This window comes from Salvelinus namaycush, chromosome 28, assembly GCF_016432855.1.
Source record: "Salvelinus namaycush isolate Seneca chromosome 28, SaNama_1.0, whole genome shotgun sequence".
Lineage (NCBI taxonomy): Eukaryota > Metazoa > Chordata > Actinopteri > Salmoniformes > Salmonidae > Salvelinus > Salvelinus namaycush.
In genome coordinates, this window is record NC_052334.1 from 20,898,697 (window position 1) to 20,909,587 (window position 10,891).

Genomic DNA, 10,891 nt, shown 5'->3' on the forward strand with positions numbered 1-10,891 from the left:
ATATCAGTGAAGACACTTGCCAGTTGTACTCAGAGCATGTGCTGATCATGTCCTGGTAATTTGTCTGAATGTTGACCTGTTAAAAAGGTCTTACTCACCTTGGCTACGGAGAGTGTGATCACACAGTCGTCCGGAACAGCTGGTGCTTTCATGCATGCTTCAGTGTCACTGTCTCCATGCTCGGCACAGTGAAGGGAAAGCTTAACACTACAGCACACAATGACATTCTAGACGATTCTGTGCTTCCAACTTTGTGGAAACAGTTTGGGAAGGCCCTTTCCTGTTTCAGCCTGACATTGCCCCCGTTCACAAAGCAAGGTCCATACCGAAATGGTTTGTCGAAATCAGTGTGGAAAAACTTGACTGGCCTGCACATTTATACTGAACTTTGACTGCAATCTTTTTCCTAAGGGAGGATTTAGCATTTGAATGTTAACTTGACCTTCCAATTACTTGTGAATGTTGTTCCTATTTCACAAAATGCATCCTCATCTCACATTAACAGTAAACCCAAACTACCAGTTAAAGAACACACACTGTTATTGTGCCTTGTGCTTTGAATAACTATCCTGGCTGGAGGTCTGCGTTGCATGTTTAGTGTTGTATTGGCCATGCCAAGAGCACTCAGTGGCCAGTTTATTAGGTTCACAAAAATGTTTTGCTCCTACATACAGTGAGTCACGTGGCTTGCTATATAAAGCAGGCAGACAGGCATCAAGGAATTCAGTTACTGTCCGATTGAACATTTGTCACGTTCCTGACCTTATTTCCTTTGTTCTGTATTGTTTAGTTGGTCAGGACGTGAGCTGGGTGGGCATTCTATGTTATGTGTTTCTATGTTGGGTTCATTGTCAACTAGCCTGATATGGTTCTCAATCAGGGGCAGGTGTTTTACGTTTCCTCTGATTGAGAACCATATTAAGGTAGGCTGTTCTCACTGTTTGTTTGTGGGTGATTGTTGCTGTGTCTGTGTTTGTTCGCCACACAGTACTGTTTCGTTTCGTTCGTTCGTGTGTTCCTTCCTGTTCGTGCGTTCATGTTTTATGTTCTCAAGTTCAGGTCTGTTCACGTCGTTTTGTATTTTGTCAAGTGTTCTTCGTGTTCGTCTTTCTTAAATAAATCAATATGTATTCACACTACGCTACGCTTTGGTCCGATCCTTGCTCCTCAGACGAGGAGGAAGACGAGCGTTACAACATTAGAATGGGCATAAGTGACATAAGAGACTTTGAGCATGGTATGATCATCGGTGCCAAGCACGCCAGTTCCAGTATCTCAGAAACGTCTGACCTCCTAGGCTTTCAATGCACAACAGTGTCTAGGGTTTACCGAGAATGGTGCGACAAACAAAAAACATCCAGTCAGTGGCAGTCCTGTGGGCAAAAACAGCTTGTTAATGAGAGGCCGAAGGAGAATGGCAAGAATCGGGAAGGCTAACAGGCGGGCGACAAACAGGCAAATAACGGCGCAGTTCAACAGTGGTGTGCAGAACGGCATCTCAAAACACATAACTCGTCGTTTTTTGTCACGGATGGGCTATTGCAGCAGACGACCACACCGGGTTCCACTCCTATCAGCTAAAAACAAGAAGAAGTGGCTCCAGTGGACACGCGATCACCAACACTGGACAATTGAGGAGTGGGAAAACATTGCCTGCTCTGACGAATCCTGGTGTCTGTTGCGTCATGCTGATGGCAGAGTCAGGATTTGGTATAAGCAGAATAAGTCCATGGCTCCATGCTGCCTGGTACAGGCTGGTGGAGAATGTTTTTCCTGGCACACATTAGGTCCCTTGATACCAATTGAGCAACATTTCCATGCCCCAGAGGTTTCAGGCTGTTCTAGAGGAAAAGGGGGTCCGACCCAGTACTAGATGGGTGTACCTAATACATTGTGTATATCTCCTGTGAGTCTGTGGTGTAAACAGTTTGCCTACGTGTCACACATACTGACACAAGGTCACAACGCTCTAAATTTGACCCACATTTCCTTATTTTTTGTGTCTTTATCTATCTCTCTCTTCCCACTAAGTAGTAGAGCTCTGTTGAACCAAACAAGATTAGTCTGAACTGGGACTACAACAATAATAGCATACACATTGACTGCAATGGAAAAGAGGCATGAACTCTTTCACAAGTCTTAACATCAGAGCCAGATCAAGACAACATGGATACAGCCATGGAGCGGCAGGTAGCACAGTGGTTAGAGCGTTGGGCAAGTAACCGAAAGGTTGCTGGATAAAATCCCAGAGCTGACAAGGTAACTGTTGTTCTGCCCCTGAACAAGGCAGTTAACCCACTGTTCCCCGGTAGGCCATCATTGTAAATAAGAATTTGTTCTTAACTGACTTGCCTAGTTAAATAAAGGTACACTAAAATAATAATTGTTAGGCTACATTATGAAATGACTATACATTTACAAAGCAATTGCCTGATTTGATCAAATAATTAAGTCTTATCTCAGGCAGGTAAGATGAGATCTTATGAGGTGAGCCAATTAATGCAGTCTGACCTAATGACCATTTGGCAGTGATGAGGTGTGTTTGACTATTGCTGAGTGTGGACTGATACAGCAGTATTCCCATCTTTGCACTCAATAACTCTCAGCCTCATGTGTGCACATCATGCACTAGTAACATATTAGCTATGACACTGCGTCACTAGTTAAAAGCCCCTTGTAATAAACGTCTTAGAATATGATAATTTGGCAGAAACCTCTACCCAACGTGATTATCTTGAGCCGAAGTAGAATTAGTTGTTTGAATGACCAACTATTATCAGCCCTGCATTAGTTGTACAATGTGTTAGACGATCATTTAACCTTTCCCCTTTGCTAATGGAATACCCTCAGTTGCAGTTTGGTTAGATACTACTTGCTTTTATCATTCTCTCTCGCTCTCTCTCTCTCATACACACACACACAGATCTGGGTGGGTAGCTGATGTAGGTCGTTCCTATTGCTCTGGTGACTATATAATAAAATAAGGCATGAAAATAAACACAGCCCATTTAAAGAGAGAGAGACAGATGATTTCACGCAACACAAAAGCTTTGACCTAAAACTGTTAGGGTTGGATTTTCCACCCGGCAATTTTCCTCTGCTCCAAGTTGCGATTGCTTATGAAACCCGAGCAGGAATCATTGTGTGTACACACAATCACATGTACCGCATAAGTCAATGGATGACGCAGGGCGGCGGTACTTATCCAACAGTGGTGAGTCACTTTTTCTGCCTGGTCACCAGGATTTCACCCGGTGAAAGTGCATTTATCATGTTGTTTGTTGTTGTCTGCAATGTTAATTGGTAAAGAATAAAGTTTAATTAAAATTTATTCGAGATTCCTTGAAAGAGATTCCGTGAAATGATTGTACAAAACACACACATCCATGCATAAACACAGGGACACGCACATAGACACAAACATCCACAAGGGTACACTGACCCAGACCACACATACACCCATCTATACCGAACAAAAATATAAACATGTAGGTCCCATGTTTCATGAACTGAAATAAAATAATCCAGCAATTTTTCATACGCACAAAAGCTTATTTCTCTCAAATGTTGTGCACAAATTTGTTTATATCCCTGTTAGTGAACATTTCTCCTTTGCCAAGATAATCCATCCACTTGACAGTTGTGGCATATCAAGAAGCTAATTAAACAGCATGATCATTACACAGGTGCACCTTGTGTTCGGGACAATAAAAGACCACTCTAAAATGTACAGTTTGTCACACAACACAATGCCACAGATGTCTCAAGTTTTGAGGCAGCGTGCAATTGGCATGCTGACTGCAGGAATGTTCACCGGAGTGGTTGCCAGAGAATTTAAAGTTAATTTCTCTACCATAATCTGCCTCCAACGTTGCTTAAGAGAATTTGGCAGTACGTCCAACCAGCCTCACAACAGCACACCACGTGTAACCATGCCAGCCAAGGACCTCCATATCTGGCTTCTTCACCTGCGGGATTGTCTGAGACCAGCCACCCGGACAGCTGATGAAACTGAGCACTATTTCTGTCTGTAATAAAGCCCCTTTGTGAGGAAAAAATGTATTCTGATTGGCTGGTCCTGGGCTCCCCAGTGGGTGGGCCCATGGCTGCGCCCCCGCCTAGTCATGTGAAATCCATAGATTAGTCCCCAATTTATTTATTTCAATTGACTGAGTAAATTGAGTCAGTAAAATCGTTTAAATTGTTGCATGTTGCGTTTATATTGTTGTTCAGTATAGTACCAGGTCGGACCTCCCTTTGCCTCCAGAACAGCCTGAATTATCTGGGGCATGGAAACGCAGCTCAATTGTTATCAAGGGACCTAATGTGTGCCAGGAAAACATTCCCCACACCATTACACCACCGCCACCAGCCTATAACGTTGACACCAGGCAGGAAGGGGCCTTGACTTTAGCTGATAAGAGTGCAACCCGGTGCTGTCTACTGCAATAGCCCATCAATGACAAGGACTGACGAGTTGTGCGTTCCGAGATGCTGTTCTGCACACCACTGTTATACTGCGCTGTTATTTGCCTGTTTGTGGCCCGCCTGTTAGCTTGCACGATTCTTGCCATTCTCCTTTGACCTCTCATGAATGAGCTGTTTTTGCCCAGAAGACTGCCGCTGACTGGATGTTTTTTGTTTGTCGCAACCTTCTCAGTAAACCCTAGACACTGTTGTGCATGAAAAGCCCAGGAGGCCAGACGTTTCTCAGATACTGGAACCGGCACGCCTGGCACCGACGATCATACCACACTCAAAGTCGTTTAGGTCAATTGTTTTGCCAATTTGATGTTCAATCAAACAGTAATTTAATTCCTTGATGCCTGTCTGCTTGCTTTATATAGCAACGAGCCCCTATTTCCCAACCATCCCATGATGAGCACGCTTTATATAGCAAGCCATGGCCACCTGACTCACTGTTTGAAGGAGCACGACATTTGTGAATGGGGTGGTGTACCTAATAAACTGGCCAGAGTTTTATATACATTATATTCATACTGTAGGGTTTAGAATTTGATCCCCTCTAAAGACAACACAACCCTTTATTACCCCTCAACAATGAGTATGCCTCTGGACAAACACATCTGCTGTAGGAATTCAGCCCGAATTCAATTTATTGCAATCCTGCTTCAGTTCTTTTTGGCATGTATATTCTCTCCATGCGTGACTTCATCACAGAGATCATACTACGCCCGAACCCCTATTTCCCAACCATCCCATGATGAGCACGCATTGTCTCCAATTCAGGTGCTCCTGGCATGAGATGTTAGTGTGAAATTACCAAATATTAACGTTGTTAACCCCACTCTCTTGGTCTAAACAATCTCTGAAGTTCCAGTGTTATTCATTTTGGGAGGAGTGTGTAGGGGGGTGTGGAAGTGTGCCAATGGGATGTTACAACTATTCATTAATTGGGAAAGGGAACAAATAGGAATGGAGGATGTTCCACTAACTAGCCCCCCAGCCACACAAAATGTGAGACGTGTTGTTGGGGGTTGGCGCGGCTACCAAAAGTAAACTTGAAGCGTCCGGAGTGCTCTGCCAGCTACTACTCAACTTGAGGCACCTAGCGCTTCCCATGTGTTTTCTCACTCATAACTGGCCATGAAGGAGGAAAGGAGGCCATTTTAGGCTATTGGCATCTAGGCCATCTTCTCCCACTATACCGTACAACCTCCCTCCTCCTCTTCCAGTAACCCTTCCTCCCCCAGGGCTATGTTTGATTCACTATTCAGTGTGTGACCTACAGTGTACAAAACATTAGGAACGCCTGCTCTTTCCATGACATAGCTTTCAGTCTATGATCCCTTATTGATGTCACTTGTTAAATCCACTTCAATAAGTGTCGATGAAGGGGAGGAGACAGGGTAAAGAAGGATTTTTAAGCCTTGAGACACGGATTGTGTACGTGTGCCATTCAGAGGGTTAATGGGCAACACAAAATATTTAACTGAACGGGGTATTTAACTGAACGGGGTAGGTGCCAGGCACACCGGTTTGTGTCAAGAACTGCAATGCTGCTGGGTTTTTCACGCTCAACAGTTTCCCGTGTGTATCAAGAATGGTCCACCACCCAAAAGACATCCAGTCAACTTTACAACTGTGGGAAGCATTGGAGTCAACATGGGCCAGCATCCCTGTGGATCACTTTCGACACTTTATGGAGTCCATCCCCCAACAAATTGAGGGAGTTCTAAGGGCAAAAGGGTGGGGTGCAACTCAATATTAGGAAGATGTTCCTAACGTTTGGTATATTCAGTGTATATGTGCCATTCAGAGGGCGAACGGGCAAGACAAAAGTTTGAAGTGACTTTAAACGGGGTATGGTAGTAAGTGTCAGATACACCAGTTTGAGTGTTTCAAGAACTGCAACGCTGCTGGGTTTTTCATGCTCAACAGTTTTCCATGTGTATCAAGAACGGTCCACCACCCAAAGGACAGCCAGCCAACTTGGCACAACTGTGGGAAGCATTGGAATCAACATGGGCCAGCATCCCTGTGGAACTCTTTCGACACCTTGTAGAGTCCATGCACCAACAAACTGAGGATGTTCTGAGGGCAAATGGGGGTGCAACTCAATATTAGGAAGATGTTCCTAATGTTTTGTATACTCAGTGTATATACACACTAACTAAGCGTGTGTTGGGCTGAAAAACCTTAATGTTTCTCAAGTCCATCTGTGTGTGTAAAGCGGAATGTTTATCCCCATGATCATTGCCTGAACTCTTGTCCCAAGTCCCATTGGGGTCATGCCAGGACATGAGAACCAATGGGGTGACAGTCAAAGCAGCTCACGACACTGCACTGACTATAGTTCAGAATGCCATCTGTGCTACCAAGGATACCAGCTAAAGTATATGTATCTAGACAGACTGTCACGAATACCAAGTGATAGATTTCACCTTCGGGGATCGATGAAGACTATTCACCAACCAACAACTCCTAGAAAGCAGCCTCACACACCAACATTCATTTTGAAAGCGCAGTAATGCACATTTGCTCAATGCTCAATAGCATGTACGCATACTCAAATTTACAGAGCTGCACCAGTAACTCAGTCGAAGGTAGAAAACGACTGTTTAAAAGAGTGGAGGGGAGCTCAATCTAATTTCACTTCTTGACACGCTTGTGGTTCATCCTTGTTTAACTCAAGTTTTATTTTGAGGGTAATTCATGAATTTGCTTTGCTGCAAGGAGGCTATTCAGTCAATGGTTAAAACCAGGTCACAGTGAAACAGTCAGGTTGGATTTTGTGACACTTGACTGGACATATTCAACCTTTACTACTAATCCATGCCACTCAGTCCACTGTAGTGGGCCATGAGTTGCATAAGGAATCCTTGTGCAGGCCTTTTCTGCCAACTCAGCATGTCTCCCTGCCCTGGTTGACGGTCACAATGCTTTCATCTCTGAGCCGTCCCTCCCTGGGCCTTTCAAGTCAGAGTCATCCAAAGTTAGATTTGCGGTATGGCAGACAGAGCGGAAAAGCTACTTTTTTCATGGGATATATTTTATGACTACTTAACGGTGCGTAGGGGTCGAGCAGTTTGGGTTCTCTAGTGGCGACGGAGGGCAGCAGTGGAGGTAGGAGAGATGCCCAGACGGCAGTAAGATCATTCTCTCCAGCCAAATGCCATGTTGGAAAGTTGGGAAAAATGCCCCCCATCAGCACATTTCGCTCCACCCATCCTTCTGGAAGAGGAGGAGTTGAGACAAAAGAGGGATCAGAGAGAGAGAGAGAGAGATGAAGAGACAAAAGTGTTTCCCTCCAAAAAAGCTCTCTCCCTCGCTTTATGAATTACTACATGTTTTATAGTCTTGGAAGACCTTATTGACATTGGGGAAAATTCAGACCATTATGCAGCATTTGAATTGTATGGCTTTACAACTTGCAGCGATACATTTTAGATACATTAGCCACATTGGATGACAAGGCAAAGAGTAAAATTTGAGCTCTCTAGAATGTTTGAATAATATACCTCGACTTTTCCTGTTTCCTTAAATGTCTAGGCTATAGCCTATGTTAAATATTATTAGCCACTATCGGTAGCGACCATAAGTAATAACTATGTATATTTTACTGCCAATTTAGTTTTTGTTCCCTTCTCTACATTGGTATCATTCCATTGTTTTATTTAGCCTAACTTTTGTTCTCTCTGTAAATGCTGTCACGTCCTTGTGGTTGTGGCTCAGGGTCAAGTAATAGTGTATACTGTTTAATGAAGGCCAAATACAAATTGAAGTAAAAATGCAGGCTTAGTAAATCATTATGGAGCTCAAACCATTACTTTAAACTTGGCCCACGGTGCAAGACTTGGCACATCAGTGAGGGTTATTAAGGTATATTTGTCATACTATTGTATACTATTCTCCATATTATAATTATATTGTAGGCTATACTACTTCCAACAAACTACATGTGGCAATTTTCTAAATTAATCAAACCACCTTTCTTTCGTTTGTGCGTAAAGGCTCTATTTTTCCATGAAGTGGGATTCATGATTATTCCCTAAACGTAAAATCGGACTCTTTTTAAATCAACCATGAGATCTGAAATGGAGACAAATATGCATGTTTCATGGCTCTCCCTCTATATTCTGAAAGGATTCTCTAGTCTACATTCAAGTCTTGTTACATTCAAATGAAAAAGGTACACCATATTTAAAGGGATTGCTTTAGAGAAATGAACAGAAAAAACGAATTTAATAAAAACTCCCTGCTAATAAAGGCCACCCATTATGTGTGTTTTCTGGGGTTAAATTCAATTTATTTAGTGTGCGCAAGGGAACCATGCCCTAGGAAAGGCGTAAAATGTCCTACGTTTGAATCGGCTGCATGGGGATTTGTCCACACACCTATAAGCATAAGTAGGCTACACAGTTCATTCTTCAGCATTTCTAACATTCCCACACAATGTCACTGCTAATTACTAGGGCACGGGCTGAAGTTTACGTAGTGCCAAGAAAGGAACACCAGAGCACCCTTGTCATTTGAACCCTGGATTGCTCATTAAACCAATAAAATTCTCCATATGCTCAGAGGACCAATCTTTGAAAGCGCTGACAAAGAATGGTCAAGTGATGATGAAAAAACTACCCAGGGTCAAAAAGCAGTCAGATGTAAAAATGTTATGTTTTTCCTAAAAATCACCCTCTCTCCCCTGGCCCCCGCTCTTCCCTTTACACACCATGTAAGCCAACATCAGAGCTCAGATGGTGACGTGTGTGAGGTCGCTTCTCAGGGAGGCCCATTCAAGCACACAGTGAGGGGATTACTCTGTGAAAGCAGCCCCACCTCGGCTTCTTTTGTCTGGACGGCTTTGGCCCGCTGAAGCAGTGCACGCTGGTAAAAATGCCCATTTTGGTTGCCTCAATGCAAAATGGGAAAGCTGAAGGGTCTGAGGAAGTTACTGCTCGTCTTGCTGTGAATGAGTCAGTGTGGCAGTAGATATATATATATAATATATATTATTTAACCTTTATTTAACTAGGCAAGTCAGTTAAGAACAAATTCTTATTTAAAATGACATGGGTTAACTGTGTTGTTCAGGGGCAGAACAACAGATTTTTACCTTGTCAGCTCAGGAATTCGATGCAGCAACCTTTCGGTTACTGGCCCAACGCTCTAACCACTAGGCTACCTGCCGCCCCAATAAATACCATGATTTGGTGATTCGATCAAATACTATTCCAATAAATTAATGATGTGATTGTGGTGAAACAATCTTTCACACATTTTTTGGAAGCTCTTTTGAATGTATTCAAAGGAGACACATCCCAAGTTTTCAAACTGTCATCTTAGGTTAAATAAAGCATGAGTTAGTTAAGCAGCTCAGTTAATTGGCGGATGGAGTATTCAAAATAACACAAAATACAATTCAAGTAAGCAGTAGGCCTACCACTGCCAAAAAAGGTCAGAGGTAACAGATTAATACACTGCTCTGAGCTGATTTTAGACAGCCTAAACAGAAATGCATCCTATTGGTTATTTATGCATTTTCCTTTCTTTGTAATATCTTGGAAAAAGAGTGATGTGCTACAGGAAGTGCCAACTGAGCTTGACCCACTTCCTGTGGCCTAGATTTGGCGTATCCATGGTGATGGTTTTGTTGAGCGAAAAAGAGGATCCTGCCAAAGAAAACAAGCGTGACCCGCTGTCCAAACCTGAGAAAGATAAACTAACCATTCCCACATCAATCAGTTAGCTGTCTGATGATAAGTTATCAAACGACAAACACGACCTCAGGCCTGAATGAAATCAATTTCTCCAAAGTTCACTTTTTAATATCTCAGTTGACAGCTTGAATGCGCCTCGTATGATTGGTGGTGACACGCAGTCACCCTCTCACTTTCTTTCCCTCTTTTCTTGCCAAACAATAAGGAAAAGTAGGCCGGGGCGATCAGCTATGTGACCCCCTGACAGCACACAACAGTGGTTAAGATACAAAAGGCTAGGGAAGCTACTGCATCTCCATTGTTCAGATCTACATCATCTACCCACTGCCCATGCACCCCTAACCACCACCCCACACAACTGTGCCATGAAGAAAGAGTCCCCTGTTCTTCACCAACTGAAATGTATGTCATTATTGTATGAAGACCACAAGCCTCAACTCCTCAAAGACACTCAATATCCCTCATTATTTCTGTATCTGACTGCACTCAATTTTTTCAGCTTTACTATACACATGACTATATGGTCAAGGCCTTCCTTTTGAATGATACCATTGAATCTTGAGATATGCTTGCATAACTTGGACGTTTGAGTAAATGCATTGACGTCAATGAGATTTGCAGCCATTTAAGAGTTAGGGAGTTGATTTGTCATAGTAGATAATTCATTGTATTTTGCATTACATGAGTTGAACGGTTATCCTTTGTTTCGCCTG